At 45.5% G+C, this 18758-nt stretch overlaps 1 protein-coding gene across 5 annotated transcripts in view; it reads left to right on the forward strand.

The window, feature by feature from the left end:
• The window catches only part of SDK2 (sidekick cell adhesion molecule 2), an 826128-nt gene that overhangs the window by 443265 nt on the left and 364105 nt on the right, over positions 1 to 18758 (forward strand). The gene's annotated exons all lie outside the window — the stretch shown is intronic.

Raw genomic sequence — 18758 nt, forward strand, 5'->3', positions numbered from 1 at the left:
ACTCTGTACCCCAGAGCAAACCAGCAGAAGAAATAACATATTAGCAAGCTGGACTAAACTCATCATACACAGAAATCATATTGCAGACTGATGAGCAAAAAATAATTAAACAGAACTTAGCTTCTCCTGAAGAGACTGAAACCGAAGATAATCAGGAGTAATCAGAATAGCACTGAGTACATTGACAGCCGGCAACAAGTGGAGGTGAAGCAGAGCTAAATAGGAAACTCCCTAGTGCATAACGAGGCAGCTGATCAGCCACAGATCCGCAGGATAACAAACAAAGCCACCAGGGGGAGCCCAAAAACAAAACTCACATAATACCACCTGTGACCACAAGAGGGAGCCCGAAAACAGAGTTCACAACAGTACCCCCCCCCCCTTGAGGAGGGGTCACCGAACCCTCATCAAAAAACCCCAGGGCGATCAGGGTGAGCCACATGGAAGGCACGAACCAAATCAGCCGCATGAACATCAGAGGCGACAACCCAGGAATTATCCTCCTGACCATAGCCCTTCCACTTAACCAAATACTGAAGCCTCTGTCTAGAAATACGAGAATCCAAGATCTTCTCCACCACGTATTCCAATTCTCCCTCAACCAGCACAGGGGCAGGAGGCTCAACCGAAGGAACCACAGGCACCACATACCTCCGCAACAACGACCGATGGAACACATTATGAATAGCAAACGATGCTGGGAGGTCCAAATGAAATGACACAGGGTTAAGGACTTCCAAAATCTTATAAGGACCGATAAACCGAGGCTTGAACTTGGGAGAGGAGACCTTCATAGGAACAAAGCGAGAAGACAACCACACCAAGTCCCCAACGCGAAGTCGGGGACCCACACAGCGACGGCGGTTGGCAAAGCGCTGAGCCTTCTCTTGTGACAGCTTCAAATTGTCCACCACATGATCCCAAATCTGATGCAACCTATCCACCACAAGATCCACTCCAGGACAGTCAGAAGGCTCCACCTGACCCGAGGAAAAACGAGGATGAAACCCCGAATTACAAAAAAAAAGGCGAAACCAAAGTAGCAGAACTAGCCCGATTATTAAGGGCAAATTCGGCCAATGGCAAAAAAGCCACCCAGTCGTCCTGATCAGCAGAAACAAAACATCTTAAATAGGTTTCCAAGGTCTGATTAGTTCGCTCGGTCTGGCCATTCGTCTGAGGATGGAAGGCCGACGAAAAAGACAAATCAATGCCCATCTTAGCACAAAAGGTCCGCCAAAATCTAGACACAAACTGGGATCCTCTGTCGGAAACAATATTCTCAGGGATCCCGTGCAAACGAACCACATTTTGAAAAAACAGCGGAACCAACTCGGAGGAGGAAGGCAACTTAGGCAAGGGCACCAAATGGACCATCTTAGAAAAACGATCACACACCACCCAGATGACAGACATTCTCTGAGAGACAGGGAGATCTGAAATAAAATCCATGGAAATGTGCGTCCAAGGCCTCTTTGGGACAGGCAAAGGTAACAGCAAACCACTGGCAGGAGAACAGCAAGGCTTAGCCCGAGCACAAATTCCACAAGACTGCACAAAGGAACGCACATCCCGCGACAAGGAAGGCCACCAAAAGGACCTGGCCACCAAATCTCTGGTACCAAATATTCCAGGATGGCCTGCCAACACCGAAGAATGAACCTCGGAAATAACTCTGTTGGTCCATCTATCTGGGACAAACAGTCTCTCCGGTGGACAACGGTCAGGTCTATCCAACTGAAACTCCTGCAGCACTCGTCGCAAATCTGGGGAGATGGCAGACAAAATCACCCCTTCTCTGAGGATACCAGCCGGCTCAGAATCTCCAGGAGAGTCAGGCACAAAACTCCTAGAAAGAGCATCAGCCTTCACATTCTTCGAACCAGGCAGGTACGAGACCACGAAACCAAACAAGAGAAAAACAACGACCAACGAGCCTGTCTAGGATTCAGCCGCTTGGCCGACTCGAGATAAATCAGATTTTTGTGATCAGTCAAGACCACCACACGATGCTTAGCTCCCTCGAGCCAATGTCGCCACTCCTCAAATGCCCACTTCATAGCCAACAACTCCCGATTACCGACATCATAATTCCGCTCGGCAGGCGAAAACTTTCTTGAAAAGAAAGCACATGGCTTCATCACAGAGCCATCAGAGCTTCTCTGTGACAAAACAGCCCCTGCTCCAATCTCAAAAGCATCAACCTCGACCTGGAAAGGAAGAGAGACATCTGGCTGACATAAGACCGGAGCCGAGGAAAACCGGCGCTTCAGCTCCCGAAAGGCCTCCACAGCCGCAGGAGACCAATTAGTAACATCAGAACCCTTCTTGGTCAAATCCATCAAAGGCTTAACAACACCAGAAAAATTAGCGATGAAGCGACGGTAAAAATTAGCAAAACCCAAGAACTTCTGAAGACTCTTAACAGATGTAGGCTGAGTCCAGTCATGAATAGCCTGAACCTTGACTGGGTCCATCTCAATAGTAGAAGGGGAAAAAATGAAACCCAAAAAAGAAACCTTCTGGACTCCAAAAAGACATTTTGAGCCCTTCACAAATAAAGCATTAGCACGCAGGACCTGAAACACCATCCTGACCTGCCTAACATGGGACTCCCAATCATCAGAAAAAACCAGAATATCATCCAGATACACAATCATAAATTTATCCAGATACTCGCGGAAGATGTCGTGCATGAAGGACTGAAAGACAGAAGGAGCGTTAGAAAGTCCAAAAGGCATCACCAAGTACTCGAAATGGCCTTCGGGCGTATTAAATGCAGTTTTCCATTCATCACCCTGCTTAATACGCACAAGGTTATACGCATCACAAAGATCTATCTTGGTGAACCAACTAGACCCCCTAATGCGAGCAAACAGATCAGATAACAATGGCAAAGGATACTGAAATTTGACCGTGATTTTATTTAGAAGGCGATAATCAATACAAGGTCTCAGGGAACCATCCTTCTTAGCCACAAAAAAGAATCCCGCACCCAGAGGGGAGGAGGAGGGGCGAATAAGTCCTTTCTCCAAAGACTCCTTTATATAACTCCGCATAGCAGCATGCTCCGGCACTGACAAATTGAAAAGTCGTCCCTTAGGAAACTTACTACCAGGAATCAAATTTATAGCACAATCACAATCCCTATGAGGAGGTAGAGAACTGAGTTTGGGCTCATCAAATACATCCTGGTAGTCCGACAAAAACGCAGGGACTTCAGAAGGAGTGGATGAAGCAATTGACACCACAGGAGCGTCGCCATGAATTCCCTGGCAACCCCAACTTGACACAGACATTGCTTTCCAATCCAGGACTGGATTATGAGTCTGCAACCATGGCAGACCCCACACGACAACATCATGCAAATTATGCAGAACAAGAAAGCGAATCACCTCCTGATGAACAGGAGTCATGCACATGGTCACTTGTGTCCAGTACTGAGGTTTATTCATAGCCAATGGTGTAGCATCAATACCCCTTAGTGGAATAGGGAATTTTAAAGGCTCCAAAACAAAACCACAGCGCCGGGCAAATGACAAATCCATCAGGCTCAGGGCAGCACCTGAATCTACAAAAGCCATAACCGGGTAAGATGACAGGGAACAAATCAGGGTAACAGACAAAATGAACTTAGGCTGTAAAGTACCGATGATGACAGATTTATCAATCTTTTTTGTGCGCTTAGAGCATGCTGAGATAACATGAGCTGAGTCACCACAGTAAAAGCACAACCCATTTTGCCGTCTATAATTTTGCCGTTCACTTCTGGTCAGAATTCTATCACATTGCATAGACTCAGGTGTCTGTTCAGAAGACACCGCCAAATGGTGCGCAGGTTTGCGCTCCCGCAAACGCCGATCAATCTGAATGGCCAGAGTCATTGACTCATTCAGACCTGCAGGCGTAGGGAACCCCACCATGACATTCTTAATGGCTTCAGAAAGACCCTTTCTGAAATTTGCAGCCAGGGCACACTCATTCCATTGAGTAAGCACCGACCATTTCCGAAATTTCTGGCAATACACCTCTGCTTCATCTTGCCCCTGAGAGAGGGCCAACAAAGCTTTTTCAGCCTGGTTCTCAAGATTAAGTTCCTCATAGAGCAATCCAAGGGCCAGAAAAAACGCATCCACACTGAGCAATGCAGGATCCCCTGGCGCCAATGCGAAGGCCCAATCTTGAGGGTCGCCGCGCAAGAAAGAAATAATAATCTTAACTTGCTGAACGGAATCACCAGAGGAACGAGGTTTCAAAGAAAGAAACAATTTGCAATTGTTCTTAAAATTCAGGAACCTAGATCTATCTCCAGAAAACAACTCCGGAATAGGTATTCAAGGCTCTGACATAGGACTGTGAAAAACAAAATCCTGAATACTTTGTACCCTTGCAGCAAGATGATCTACACTGGAGGCCAAACTCTGGATATCCATGTCAGCAGCTGAACTCAGAGCCACACCAAGATTAAGAGGAGGAGAGAAGCTAGACACACAGCAGCTAGACACACGGCAAAAAAAAAAAAAAAAATTCTCAAGGCTTCTTTTCTCCTGCTTCTGCCATGCAATTAACTCTTTACCGGCCGGCTGTACTGTTATGATCCTAGACGTCTCTTCACGGCCTGAGAAACTGACTATTCCTAGAGGGAACGAAAGTCCTCACTTGCCTCAGTGAAATGACCCCAAAGATATAGAATAGCCCCCCACAAATATTAACGGTGAGTTAAGGGGAAAGCACAAACGCAGAGATGAAATTAGATTTAGCAAATGAGGCCCGCTAACACTAGAAAGCGGAAAATAGAAAGGGAACTGTACGGTCAATTAAAAACCCTATTCAAAATATCCACGCAGAGATCGCTCGAGCCCCCGCACCAACTAACGGTGCGGGGGAAGCAACTCTGTACCCCAGAGCAAACCAGCAGAAGAAATCACATATTAGCAAGCTGGACTAAACTCATCATACACAGAAATCATATTGCAGACTGATGAGCAAAAAATAATTAAACAGAACTTAGCTTCTCCTGAAGAGACTGAAACCGAAGATAATCAGGAGTAATCAGAATAGCACTGAGTACATTGACAGCCGGCAACAAGTGGAGGTGAAGCAGAGCTAAATAGGAAACTCCCTAGTGCATAACGAGGAAGCTGATCAGCCACAGGTCCGCAGGATAACAAACAAAGCCACCAGGGGGAGCCCAAAAACAAAACTCACACAATACCACCTGTGACCACAAGAGGGAGCCCGAAAACAGAGTTCACAACAGAAGGGGCCATGGATATTGGCCCCTGTTATGACCCCAATGGCGAGGGTCTCAGAGGAACGTGGAAGTCTGCAGAATACAAAAATCCAGCTCATAGGGCAGTGGTAACTGGGTTGACCATATATCTACTCCTAACGCCAACACTAGAAGTAGCCGGGGATCATTCCTACGTTGATTCTAGATGACACGCGCCAGCCAGAGAATCTAGCTACCCCTAGTAGAGGAAAACAAAGACCTTTCTTGCCTCCAGAGAAGGGGACCCCAAAGCTGGATAGAAGCCCCCCACAAATAATGACGGTGAGGTAAGAGGAAATGACAAACACAGAAATGAACCAGGTTTAGCACAGAGAGGCCCGCTTACTGATAGCAGAATAAAGAAAGGTAACTTATATGGTCAACAAAAACCCTATCAAAATCCACACTGGAAATTCAAGAACCCCCGAACCGTCTAACGGTCCGGGGGGAGAACACCAGCCCCCCTAGAGCTTCCAGCAAAGGTCAGGATATAGTTTTGGAACAAGCTGGACAAAAATACAAAACCAAAACAAATAGCAAAAAAGCAAAAGGCAGACTTAGCTGATAAAACTGGAACCAGGATCAGTAGACAAGAGCACAGCAGACTAGCTCTGATAACTACGTTGCCAGGCATTGAACTGAAGGTCCAGGGAGCTTATATAGCAACACCCCTAACTAACAACCCAGGTGCGGATAAAAGGAATGACAGAAAAACCAGAGTCAAAAAACTAGTAACCACTAGAGGGAGCAAAAAGCAAATTCACAACAGTACCCCCCCCTTAGTGAGGGGTCACCGAACCCTCACCACGACCACCAGGGCGATCAGGATGAGCGGCATGAAAGGCACGAACTAAATCGGCCGCATGAACATCAGAGGCGACCACCCAGGAATTATCCTCCTGACCATAGCCCTTCCACTTGACCAGGTACTGAAGCCTCCGCCTGGAGAGGCGAGAATCCAAGATCTTCTCCACCACGTACTCCAACTCGCCCTCAACCAACACCGGAGCAGGAGGCTCAGCAGAAGGAACTACAGGCACAATGTACCGCCGCAACAAGGACCTATGAAATACATTGTGAATAGCAAACGACACAGGAAGATCCAGACGAAAAGATACAGGATTAAGGATTTCCAATATCTTGTAAGGCCCAATAAAACGAGGTTTAAATTTGGGAGAGCAGACCTTCATAGGAACAAAGCGGGAAGAAAGCCATACCAAATCCCCAACGCGTAGTCGGGGACCCACACCGCGGCGGCGGTTGGCAAAGCGCTGAGCCTTCTCCTGTGACAACTTCAAGTTGTCCACCACATGATTCCAGATCTGCTGCAACCTATCCACCACAGAATCCACCCCAGGACAGTCAGAAGGCTCCACATGACCCGAAGAAAAGCGAGGATGGAAACCAGAGTTGCAGAAAAAAGGTGAAACCAAGGTGGCGGAACTAGCCCGATTATTAAGGGCAAACTCAGCCAACGGCAAGAATGTCACCCAATCGTCCTGATCAGCAGAGACAAAACACCTCAAATAAGCCTCCAAAGTCTGATTGGTTCGCTCCGTCTGTCCATTAGTCTGAGGATGGAAAGCAGACGAAAACGACAAATCAATGCCCATCCTACTACAAAAGGATCGCCAGAACCTGGAAACGAACTGGGATCCTCTGTCTGACACAATATTCTCAGGGATGCCGTGCAAACGAACCACGTTCTGGAAAAACACAGGAACCAGATCGGAAGAGGAAGGCAGCTTAGGCAAAGGAACCAAATGGACCATCTTGGAGAAGCGATCACATATCACCCAGATAACGGACATGCCCTGAGATAGCGGAAGATCAGAAATGAAATCCATGGAGATATGTGTCCAAGGTCTCTTCGGGACAGGCAAGGGCAAGAGCAAACCGCTGGCACGAGAACAGCAAGGCTTAGCTCGAGCACAAGTCCCACAGGACTGCACAAATGACCGCACATCCCTTGACAAGGAAGGCCACCAAAAGGACCTGGCCACCAGATCTCTGGTGCCAAAAATTCCCGGGTGACCTGCCAACACCGAGGAATGAACCTCGGAAATGACTCTGCTGGTCCACTTATCCGGGACAAACAGTCTGTCAGGTGGACAAGACTCAGGCCTATCAGCCTGAAATCTCTGCAACACACGTCGCAGATCCGGAGAAATAGCTGACAAGATAACTCCATCTTTAAGAATACCAACAGGATCAGCGACTCCAGGAGCATCAGGCACAAAGCTCCTAGAAAGAGCATCGGCCTTCACATTCTTTGAACCTGGTAAATACGAGACAACAAAATCAAAGCGGGAGAAAAACAATGACCAGCGGGCCTGTCTCGGATTAAGGCGTTTAGCAGACTCGAGATACATCAGATTTTTGTGATCAGTCAAGACCACCACACGATGCTTAGCACCCTCGAGCCAATGACGCCACTCCTCAAATGCCCATTTCATGGCCAACAACTCCCGATTGCCCACATCATAATTTCGCTCGGCAGGCGAAAACTTCCTAGAGAAAAAGGCACAAGGTTTCATAACAGAGCAACCAGGGCCTCTCTGCGACAAAACGGCCCCTGCCCCAATCTCCGAAGCATCCACCTCAACCTGAAAGGGAAGTGAGACGTCAGGCTGGCACAAAACAGGCGCCGAAGTAAACCGGCGTTTCAACTCCTGGAAAGCCTCCACGGCAGCAGGAGCCCAGTTAGCTACATCGGAGCCCTTCTTGGTCATATCCGTCAAAGGTTTCACAATGCTAGAAAAATTAGCGATAAAACGACGGTAGAAGTTAGCGAAGCCCAAGAACTTCTGAAGACTCTTAACTGACGAGGGCTGAGTCCAATCAAGAATAGCTCGGACCTTGACTGGGTCCATCTCCACAGCAGAAGGGGAAAAAATGAACCCCAAAAAGGGAACCTTCTGTACACCAAAAAGACACTTTGAGCCCTTGACAAACAAAGAATTTTCACGCAAAATTTTAAAGACCAACCTGACCTGCTCCACATGCGAATCCCAATTATCAGAAAAAACCAAAATATCATCCAGATAAACAATCAAAAATTTATCCAGATACTTCCGGAAAATGTCATGCATAAAGGACTGAAAAACTGAAGGCGCATTGGAGAGCCCAAAAGGCATCACCAAGTACTCAAAATGACCTTCGGGCGTATTGAATGCGGTTTTCCATTCATCACCTTGCTTAATGCGCACAAGGTTGTACGCACCACGAAGGTCTATCTTGGTGAACCACTTGGCACCCTTAATCCGGGCAAACAAGTCAGACAACAGCGGTAAAGGATACTGAAATTTGACAGTGATCTTATTTAAAAGCCGATAATCAATACAAGGTCTCAAAGATCCGTCCTTTTTTGCCACAAAAAAGAATCCCGCACCAAGAGGGGAAGAAGACGGACGAATATGTCCTTTCTCCAGAGACTCCTTGATATATGAACGCATAGCGGTATGTTCAGGTACCGACAGATTAAACAGTCTTCCCTTAGGAAATTTACTGCCTGGGATCAAATCTATAGCACAGTCACAGTCCCTATGAGGAGGCAGTGCACTGGACTCAGACTCACTGAAGACGTCCTGATAATCAGACAAATACTCCGGAACTTCCGAAGGCGTAGAAGAAGCAATAGACACAGGCAGGGAATCCCCATGAATACCACGACAGCCCCAACTTGAGACTGACATAGCCTTCCAGTCCAGGACTGGATTATGGGTCTGTAACCATGGCAGCCCTAAAACAACCAAATCATGCATTTTATGTAAAACCAGGAAACGTATCACCTCGCGGTGTTCAGGAGTCATGCACATGGTAACCTGTGTCCAATACTGCGGTTTATTTGCTGCCAATGGTGTAGCATCAATACCCCTAAGAGGAATAGGATTTTCTAATGGTTCAAGAGTAAAACCACAGCGCTTAGCAAATGAGAGATCCATGAGACTCAGGGCAGCACCTGAATCTACAAACGCCATGACAGGATAAGATGACAGTGAGCAAATCAAAGTTACAGACAGAATAAATTTAGGTTGCAAATTACCAACGGTGACAGGACTAACAACCTTAGCTATACGTTTAGAGCATGCTGAGATAACATGTGTAGAATCACCACAGTAGTAGCACAAGCCATTCCGGCGTCTATGAATTTTCCGCTCATTTCTAGTCAGGATTCTATCACATTGCATTAAATCAGGTGTCTGTTCAGACAACACCATGAGGGAATTTGCGGTTTTTCTATCACATTGCACCGAATTAGGTGTCTGTTCAGACAACACCATGAGGGAATTTGCGGTTTTGCGCTCCCGCAACCGCCGGTCAATTTGAATAGCCAGTGCCATAGTATCATTCAGACCTGTGGGAATGGGAAAACCCACCATAACATTCTTAATGGCTTCAGAAAGGCCATTTCTAAAATTAGCGGCCAGTGCACACTCGTTCCAAAGTGTCAGCACGGACCATTTCCGAAATTTTTGGCAATACACTTCAGCCTCGTCCTGCCCCTGAGACATAGCCAGCAAGGCCTTTTCTGCCTGAATCTCAAGATTGGGTTCCTCATAAAGTAAACCGAGCGCCAGAAAAAACGCATCAAGATCAGCCAATGCCGGATCTCCTGGCGCCAGCGAAAAAGCCCAATCCTGAGGGTCGCCCCGTAAGAACGAAATAACAATTTTTACTTGCTGAGCAGAATCTCCAGATGAACAGGGTCTCAGGGACAAAAACAATTTACAATTATTCACGAAATTCCTAAACTTAAACCTGTCTCCGGAAAACAGTTCAGGAATCGGTATTTTAGGTTCTGACCTAGGATTTCTGATAACATAGTCTTGTATGCCCTGCACACGAGTAGCCAGCTGGTCCACACTTGTAATCAAGGTCTGGATATTCATGTCTGCAGCAAGCATAGCCACTCTGAGGTAAAGGGGAAGAAGAAAAAAAAAAAAAAAACTCAGAATCTTCTTTCTTATAATCCCTCTTCTGCAATGCATTAAACATTTAATACGGGCCTGGCAAACTGTTATGACCCCAATGGCGAGGGTCTCAGAGGAACGTGGAAGTCTGCAGAATACAAAAATCCAGCTCATAGGGCAGTGGTAACTGGGTTGACCATATATCTACTCCTAACGCCAACACTAGAAGTAGCCGGGGATCATTCCTACGTTGATTCTAGATGACACGCGCCAGCCGGAGAATCTAGCTACCCCTAGTAGAGGAAAACAAAGACCTTTCTTGCCTCCAGAGAAGGGGACCCCAAAGCTGGATAGAAGCCCCCCACAAATAATGACGGTGAGGTAAGAGGAAATGACAAACACAGAAATGAACCAGGTTTAGCACAGAGAGGCCCGCTTACTGATAGCAGAATAAAGAAAGGTAACTTATATGGTCAACAAAAACCCTATCAAAATCCACACTGGAAATTCAAGAACCCCTGAACCGTCTAACGGTCCGGGGGGAGAACACCAGCCCCCCTAGAGCTTCCAGCAAAGGTCAGGATATAGTTTTGGAACAAGCTGGACAAAAATACAAAACCAAAACAAATAGCAAAAAAGCAAAAGGCAGACTTAGCTGATAAAACTGGAACCAGGATCAGTAGACAAGAGCACAGCAGACTTGCTCTGATAACTACGTTGCCAGGCATTGAACTGAAGGTCCAGGGAGCTTATATAGCAACACCCCTAACTAACAACCCAGGTGCGGATAAAAGGAATGACAGAAAAACCAGAGTCAAAAAACTAGTAACCACTAGAGGGAGCAAAAAGCAAATTCACAACAGGCCCCCCTGGCTACAAACACCAGCTCTCAGCAGCCCCAGAAATGGCGCATCTCTAAGATGCGCCAATTCCGGCACTTAACCTCTCTCTTCCCACTTGCCCTATAGAGGTGGCAAGTGGGGTTAATGTCACCTTTGTATTGTGAGGTGACATCAAGCCTGGCTTAGTAATGGATAGGTGTCACTAAAACACCTATCCATTACTAATCCTATAAAGCCAGATATATATATAGACACAGCCAGACAATAAAGACACAGCCAGAATAAAGTCTTTTAATGAAATAAAACACTAAACACAGTTTGCCATCTTTATTATACGCCTAATTCCTGCGACGCCCTTGATCTCCTGTAATAAAAATAAAATAATAAACCAACAGTATACTCCCTGTTCCGATGTAATCCATTTAATAACGAGTGTCCCACGACGATCTCCCGTGTAGGGCTGTCAACAGTATACTGTTAGTAGTCCCATCGCACGATGCCTGCGTACACACAGATCCATACACACACAGCCGTGCACACACTCGCAGACACCTGCACACACACAGATACACACAGACACCCGCACACAGACACGCACATCTTCTCCGCTCACACATAGTCTCTGCCTACACACAGTCTCCACACACACTCTTCCTCCTCCCTATCTGCAGCGTTTTTCGCACACAAAACCGCAAATCTTTTTACACCTGTGGTTTTGCTGTGGACTTGACTGACTCAATGGAAGTCAATGGGTGCAGAAACGCTGCAGATCCGCCAAAAGACTTGACATGCTGCGGAAAATAAAATGCTGCGAATCCGCGCAGATTTTTCCGCAGCATGTGCACGCCAATTCTGTCATTCCCATTGACTAACATTGGTTGTGCACTACACTGCAGATTTAATGCAATTCAACGCTGCAGATCTGCATCTAAATCCGCAATGTGTGCACATAGTCTTAAAGTTAGTGATATTAAAGTTTTAATTAGTCGGAAATATGTGAAATATGTGTCTGAAAAATATGGTACCTCTGATTTTGAGATCACTGGCTATATTTTTATGCCTGTACCGCTGAGTAACAAATGAAGCCCCTCTTAGCTCTTGATCTTGTCTTGAAAATATGCTGCCCCCTACAGTTTCCGTACAGTTAATACGCTCCAATTAGGCTGCAACAAGCGTTGCCCGCTGCAAACAGCAGAGAGCTATTTATTCTACTTTCCATTGTATTACTCATCTCAGTTTCCAGGGTAGTGACTTCTCCGCCGAGCGCTCTGTACTCGTACGCATCACGTTCTGCTTTGTACAAGTAATGGCATTAATTGATGTCGTTCTCTTTCATGTAGCCATTACCTTAGAAACTGGGATATGACAGAAGGAAATCTTGTACGCAGCTGCAGCCGACTTTTCTGCTACAACATATATCTGGCTGATAACTGAAAGCCACCTGTAGGGGGCAGCCTGCCTCTAGAGTGCCCGGCCACCATGGAGACAGCAGAATCCGCCACTATCCCCATTCAGGAGCTTAGTATTCGAGTCACTGGCGAATCAGCGGGGTTAATGTCCTAATACTTTTATGCAATATGCATAACAATACATTACAGAATTCTGCGCAAGTGGCTAATGCAATAAGCCTTCCAGGATTTGATGCCTCACACAATACATTTATATTAATCTCCTGCACATTAATCCCCTATTTTCAGATAACCCCTGAGTGCAGATTAACCCATTCATTGCCAAAAAAAAAGGCGACCGTGAAATTTGGCGAATCGTAATCGGCACTGACAAGAAAGGGGTTGTATGTGTCATTCGGTAAATTGATTTGGAACCTTCTTGTCTCATAGCGGAGATGTCGCCATATGACTCCCTTCCAGGACATCAGTAGATTTATGAGCTAAAGAGGTTGTATGGTTTTTTGTTTTGTTTTTTACTTAACATTATTTTAGAAAAATGTTCTTTAACAAAAAGAGCCCCATTTATCATTTCCGTTTCTCTTTTTAAGTTACATTTCTTTTTTCGTCTTCTATTTGTTGTTTGGTTTTTTTTTTCCCCAAATTCTTCAAAGTGGCATAGTTCAGGAACTTTGCGAAATATCGATGTTTTCTTATTTTTTACGTTAACTTTTTTTTTTGCAATTTTTAGTGGAAAAGTCATGAGTTATGCTAAAAAAAAAAATTGTGAAAAAACTCCAGATGTGCATAAAATCACTCCGGAGGAGGTATATTGGAGCACATTTGTGCAAACTTTTGAAACTTTAAAAAAAAAGTCGCAATGGATGAATCAACTGAAAACATCTGGCACCCCCCAACCCTGTGTACAGTGGTGAAAATAAAAACAAACAAACAGGTGATCACATGACATAGATTAAAAAAAAGGCACGCATTGAAAGAAGAATATGGTGGCAATGAAAAGCAGGTGAAAAACACAAAAAAACTAGATGAAAAAAAAGCACAAATTCCACAATGACATGGGCCACTAAGCTGCCAAATTGAAAGTGGTCTGTAACTTTCGGTCAATTTATGTGGTAGAGTATAGATGGGGTGAGGGGTCCGCTATCGGGGTTGGACACTTGTGGACTATTTTGCAGTTACATTACTCATGTTGTTACGCTTGGCTATTTGTAACCACATGATTCTTCCTCTATTCTTTTCTGGGGCTTCCTGAGACATTTTGTATGACACATTGTGCTTCAAGCCTCCTGCCTTGTACGGATCGTCATAGTGGCATCTCAAAGATGCAGAGGAAATTGGTGCATGGATGCTGCAGATGTGAGCTGCATGCAGAGTGAAGACCCTATACTGTGCCTGGGGGTCATACTGCCTTTCAACTGGTAATTGGAGTGGGTGGGCTTTGAAGGGAGGTTTCCTGGGTGTTGGCTAGTAAAACCTCCAAATAGTAATTGCATAATCAAAACCACCAGTCACATGATAGGGGCACAAAATGGCAAAATAGGTGTATAGGTGGTGTTGAGAGAACATAAGAAAGGCATTAACCCCTTCATGACCTTGCCGTTTTTTGCAATTCTGACCAGTGTCCCTTTATGAGGTAATAACTCAGGAACGCTTCAACGGATCCTAGCGATTCTGAGATTGTTTTTTCGTGACATATTGGGCTTCATGTTAGTGGTAAATTTAGGTTGATAATTTCTGAGTTTATTTGTGAAAAAAACGGAAATTTGGCAAAATTTTTGAAAATTTCGCAATTTTCACATTTTGAATTTTTATTCTGTTAAACCAGAGAGTTATGTGACACAAAATAGTTAATAAATAACATTTCCCACATGTCTACTTTACATCAGCACAATTTTGGAAACAAATTTTTTTTTTGCTAGGAAGTTATAAGGGTTAAAATTTGACCAGTGATTTCTCATTTTTACAACAAAATTTAAAAACCATTTTTTTTAGGGACCACCTCACATTTGAAGTCAGTTTGAGGGTTCTATATGGCTGAAAATACCCAAAAGTGACACCATTCTAAAAACTGCACCCCTCAAGGTGCTCAAAACCACATTCAAGAAGTTTATTAACCCTTCAGGTGTTTCACAGCAGCAGAAGCAACATGGAAGTAAAAAATGAACATTTAACTTTTTAGTCACAAAAATGATCTTTTAGCAACAATTTTTTATTTTCCCAAGGGTAAAAGGAGAAACTGGACCACGGACGTTGTTGTCGAATTTGTCCTGAGTACGCTGATACCTCATATGTGGGGGTAAACCACTGTTTGGGCGCACGGCAGGGCTCGGAAGGGAAGGAGCGCCATTTGACTTTTTGAATGAAAAATTGGCTCCAATCTTTAGCGGACACCATGTCGCGTTTGGAGAGCCCCCGTGTGCCTAAACATTGGAGCTCCCCCACAAGTGACCCCATTTTGGAAACTAGACCCCCCAAGGAACTTATCTAGAAGCATAGTGAGCACTTTAAACCCCCAGGTGCTTCACAAATTGATCCGTAAAAATGAAAAAGTACTTTTTTTTCACAAAAAAAATATTTTAGCCTCAATTTTTTCATTTTCACATGGGCAACAGGATAAAATGGATCCTAAATTTTGTTGGGCAATTTCTCCTGAGTACACCAATACATCACATGTGGGGGTAAACCACTGTTTGGGCACATGGTAAGGCTCGGAAGGGAAGGAGCGCCATTTGACTTTTTGAATGAAAAATTATCTCCATCGTTAGCGGACACCATGTCGCGTTTGGAAAGCCCCTGTGTGCCTAAACATTGGAGCTCCTCCACAAGTGACCCCATTTTGGAAACTAGACCCCCCAAGGAACTCATCTAGAGGCATAGTGAGCACTTTAAACCCCCAGGTGCTTCACAAATTGATCCGCAAAAATGAAAAAGTACTTTTTTTTCACACAAAATTTCTTTTAGCCTCAATTCTTTCATTTTCACATGGGCAACAGGATAAAATGGATCCTAAAATTTGTTGGGCAATTTCTCCTGAGTATGCCCATACCTCATATGTGGGGGTAAACCACTGTTTGGGTGCACGGCAAGGCTCGGAAAGGGGAGGCGTGCCATTTGACTTTTTGAATGGAAAATTAGCTCCAATCGTTAGCGGACACCATGTCGCGTTTGGAGAGCCCCTGTGTGCCTAAACATTGGAGCTCCCCTACAAGTGACCCCATTTTGGAAACTAGACCCCCCAAGGAACTTATCTAGATGCATAGTGAGCACTTATAACCCCCAGGTGCTTCACAGAAGTTTATAACGCAGAGCCGTGAAAATAAAAAAATAATTTTTCTTTCCTCAAAAATGATTTTTAGCCCAGAATTTTTTATTTTCCCAAGGGTAATAGGAGAAATTGGACCCCAAATGTTGTTGTCCAGTTTGTCCTGAGTACGATGATACCCCATATGTGGGGGTAAACCACTGTTTGGGCGCACGGCAGGGCTTGGAAGGGAAGGCACGCCATTTGGCTTTTTGAATGGAAAATTAGCTCCAATCATTAGCGGACACCATGTCGCGTTTGGAGAGCCCCTGTGTGCCTAAACATTGGAGCTCCCGCACAAGTGACCCCATTTTGGAAACTAGACCTCCCAAGGAACTAATCTAGATGTGTGGTGAGCACTTTGAACCCCCAAGTGCTTCACAGAAGTTTATAACGCAGAGCCATGAAAATAAAAAATAATTTTTCTTTTCTCAAAAATGATTTTTTAGCCCACAATTTTTTATTTTCCCAAGGGTAACAGGAAAAATTGGACCCCAAAAGTTGTTGTCCAGTTTCTCCTGAGTACGCTGATACCCCATATGTGGGGGTAAATCACTGTTTTGGCACACGTCGAGGTTCGGAAGGGAAGTAGTGACGTTTTGAAATGCAGACTTTGATGGAATGCTCTGCGGGCGTCAGGTTGCGTTTGCAGAGCCCCTGATGTGCCTAAACAGTAGGAACTCCCCACAATTGACTCCATTTTGGAAACTAGACCCCCAAGGGAACTTATCTAGATGTGTAGTGAGCACTTTGAACCCCCAAGTGCTTCACAGAAGTTTATAACGCAGAGCCGTGAAAATAATAAATGTGTTTCCTTTCCTCAAAAATATTTTTTTAGCCCAGAATTTTTTATTTTTGCAAGAGTAACAGGAGAAATTGGACCCCAAAAGTTGTTGTTCAGTTTCTCCTGAGTACGCTGATACCCCATATGTGGGGGTAAACCACTGTTTGGGCACATGCCGGGGCTCGGAAGGGAAGTAGTGACGTTTTGGAATGCAGACTTTGATGGAATGGTCTGCGGGCATCATGTTACGTTTGCAGAGCCCCTGATATGCCTAAACAGTAGAAACCCCCCACAAGTGACCGCATTTTGGAAACTAGACCCCCCAAGGAACTTATCTAGATGTGTGGTGAGCACGTTCAACCCCCAAGTGCTTCACAGAAGTTTACAACGCAGAGCCGTGAAAATAAAAAATCATTTTTCTTTCCTCAAAAAAGATGTTTTAGCAAGCAATTTTTTATTTTCACAAGGGTAACAGGAGAATTTGGACCCCAATATTTGTTGCCCAGTTTGTTGTGAGTACGCTGATACCCCATATGTGGGGGTAAACCACTGTTTGGGCACACGTCAGGGCTCGGAAGGGAAGTAGTGACATTTGAAATGCAGACTTTGATGGAATGGTCTGCGGGCGTCACATTGCATTTGCAGAGCCCCTGATGTGCCTAAACAGTAGAAACACCCCACAAGTGACCCCATTTTGGAAACTAGACCCCCGAAGGAACTTATCTAGATGTGTGGTGAGCACTTTCAACCCCCAAGTGCTTCACAGAAGTTTATAACGCAGAGCCGTGAAAATAAAAAATAATTGTTCTTTCCTCAAAAATTATGTTTTAGCAAGTAATTTTTTATTTTTGCAAGGGTAACAGGAGAAATTGGACCCCAACAGTTGTTGCCCAGTTTGTCCTGAGTACGCTGGTACCCCAAATGTGGGGGTAAACCACTGTTTGGGCGCACGTCGGGGCTTGGAAGGGCGGGAGCACCATTTGACTTTTTGAACGCAAGATTGGCTGGAATCAATGGTGGCGCCATGTTGCGTTTGGAGACCCCTGATGTGCCTAAACAGTGGAAACCCCTCAATTCTAACTTCAACACTAACCCCAACACACCCATAATCCTAATCCCAACTGTAGCCATAACCCTAATCACAACCCTAACCCCAACACACCCCTAACCACAACCCTAACCGCAACACACCCGTAACCCTAATTCCAACCCTAATCCTAACCCTAATCCCAACCCTAACCACAACTGTAACCCCAACACACCCCTAACCCTATCCGTAACCCTAACCACAAGCCTAATCTTAACCCTATTTCAAATCCTAGCCCTAATTCCAACCCTAACTCTAATTCCAACCCTAACCCTAAGGCTATGTGCCCACGTTGCGGATTCGTGTGAGATTTTTCCGCACGATTTTTGAAAAATCTGCAGGTAAAAGGCACTGCGTTTTACCTGCGGATTTACAGCAGATTTCCAGTGTTTTTTTGTGCGGATTTCACCTGCGGATTCCTATTGAGGAACAGGTGTAAAACGCTGCGGAATCCGCACAAAGAATTGACATGCTGCGGAAAATACAATGCAGCGTTTCTGCACGGAATTTTCCGCACCATGGGCACAGCGGATTTGGTTTTCCTTAGGTGTACATGGTACTGTAAACCTGATGGAAAACTGCTTCGAATTCGCAGCGGCCAATCCGCTGCGGATCCGCGGCCGATCCGCTGCGGATCCGCTGCCGATCCGCTGCGGATCCGCTGCGGATCCGCTGCGGATCCGCTGCGGATCCGCTGCGGATCCGCGGCCGATCCGCTGCGGATCCGCGGCCGATCCGCTCTGTGTGCACATGCCATAACCCTACCCCTAACCCTACCCGTAACCCTAACCCTACCCCTAGTTCTAACCCTAGTTCTAACCCTAACCCTAGTGGAAAAAGAAAAAAAAATATTTTCTTTATTTTATTATTGTCCCTACCTATGGGGGTGATAAAGGGGGGGGGGTTTATTTATTATTTTTTTATTTTGATCGCTGTGATAGAACCTACCACAGCGATCAAAATGTACTTGTAATGAATCTGCCGGCCGGCAGATTCGGCGGGCGCACTGAGCATGCGCCCGCCATTTTGGAAGATGTCGGCGCCCAGCGAGGAGACGGACCGACACCGGGAGCCTCGGTAAGTATAAGGGGGGGAGATCGGGGCACGGGGGGGCGTCGGAGCACCGGGGGTGACATAGGAGCAGGGGGGGGGA

The sequence above is a fragment of the Ranitomeya variabilis genome, chromosome 4, assembly GCF_051348905.1.
Source record: "Ranitomeya variabilis isolate aRanVar5 chromosome 4, aRanVar5.hap1, whole genome shotgun sequence".
NCBI lineage: Eukaryota > Metazoa > Chordata > Amphibia > Anura > Dendrobatidae > Ranitomeya > Ranitomeya variabilis.